Below are 1,961 nucleotides of genomic sequence, written 5' to 3'. Positions count from 1 at the left end.
CCTGAACTGGACTATAGACTAGCCTCCTGGGAGTCATCTAACTTGCCTCGGGGGAGGGCCTGACCCCGAGGGGCTAGAGAGTCAGCCGCTCTTGGGGTTCTGTTTCTCAAAGCTGGACCTATCGTCCCTGTTCCGGAATCATCTCTGCTGCTTGTCCCAGGTACAGACTCGCAGCAGCAGGAAGGGGCAGATGAAACCTGTGTTCATATTCCTTTGTGCTGGCACCGAGGTCAGTAGTGAAAGCAGAGCTCTCTTCCTGAAGGCTGAGCTCTTTTCTCTCTGCCATGTTCCAGGCATCTGTTTGTATGAGAATACATGTTAGAAGAACCAATTCTGGTGCCAGGCATGTCTGAAGGGTTGGCGAGGCCTCGCTGGCCAGCCTACTCTAGCCAATCGGTGAGCTCCAGGTTCAGTGAGTCATCCTGTCTATAAAAAATCAAGGTAGTGAGCCCTTGAGAAAGGCATCCCAACATTGGCATGTGCACTCGCACCCCACTCACACAGATGGGCACTACCACACATACACAATTAAACTAAGCACCACACACTACAGACACACATGCGTACATGGAAAATAGAGCCACAGTAGCTGCTTCCTAGCATGGCTAATCCAGCTAGTTTAAGGGGGAGAGATGCCTGCCAAGTGCCTTCCCTCACTGTAATTATGCAAAGTGGGGGCACCGCAATGCCTTAGACTTTACTTTGAGGTGGTTTAGACTTTTCTTGGCTATTAAAGTATTTTTTTTTGTTTTTAAATTGGAAAACTGGTAAAATTGTAAATTATGGCTGAACGCCCATAAGTGATCAAGTTCACCTCCTTTGCAAGTAAAATAAACCGGGCTTTCACTTAGAGCCAGTTGTTTCTTTTAAACCCTAGATTCCATCTCATTTTAGAACATGGTCTTTGGTAATTTCATAGATGAACACATATTTAGATCATAGCCAACCCCTGTTCCCCAGCTCCTCCCAGGCCACACCTCATCTTACTGTACACTATCACAACCCAGGCATCCTCTGGCTTCATAGATGTGTCTGCTAAAAACTTGCAGATCAAACCATGGATCCAGCATTGTATCCTATTATTTTCTGGGACTCCAGCCCTGTCCTTCTCCCCTCTGGGGAGCCCCCTGCCCTTCTCCCTTCTGGGGAGTCCCGCCCCAAGTAAGGATGGCTTCCTGTAGCTCCAGGGTCCTCCACTGCTCTTCCCATGCCCCTTCTGGTCTTCTCTTTCATCTGGCGCCATAGTTACAGCAGAAATAGCAAGCTGCCTGCTCTCTGTTCTCTTACAAAAGAGCTGCAATAAGGACGTGGGAACCAAATGACCTGGAAGAAAATTAGGACTTTATAGTTATACTTTCTTTAGACCACTAGATCCTGAATAATGATGTGGAGACTTATTATTAATTATGAAAGCTTGGCCTTAGCTTAGGTTTGTTTCCAACTATCTCCAGAAACTTAAATTAACTCATTTATATTAATCTATGTTCTGCCATGTGGCTCCTTATCTCTCCCCAGTACAGTAAGTACATCTGACTTCCTTCTCCTCCAGCTGGTCCCCATGCCTCAGATTCTTCCCAGAGTTCCTGTCTCTGCCTGGAAATCCTGCCTAACTAGTGGCTGTTTAGCTGTTTGTTAAACCAATCAGAAGGTGCCTTAGGTGGGTGAGGTAAAACACAGACACATCTTCACACAGTGTGAGCACATATCCAGCAACCAGGGGTCTTCAGGAAAGCCAGCCGAGCCTCATCCAGAGGCTGATTTCTCTCCGTGAGGACTGAGAAACTCAGGGACAAATACAGTGTGCTGTGGAGAACAGAGGAGTGAGATATAAATAGAGACGAGAGAGGGGGGAGAGGGGCATAAATGGAGACAAAATCAGACAGATGGCTATGGGAGGTAGGAAAGTCTATAGATCAGTAATTGATGGACAGATAGTTGAACAGTCAAGCAAACAGATAATA

This window comes from Microtus ochrogaster, chromosome 16 (genome assembly GCF_000317375.1).
Source record: "Microtus ochrogaster isolate Prairie Vole_2 chromosome 16, MicOch1.0, whole genome shotgun sequence".
In the NCBI taxonomy this organism is placed as follows: domain Eukaryota; kingdom Metazoa; phylum Chordata; class Mammalia; order Rodentia; family Cricetidae; genus Microtus; species Microtus ochrogaster.
The sequence above is the reverse complement of the archived record's forward strand: the minus strand, read 5'-3'. Positions refer to the sequence as shown.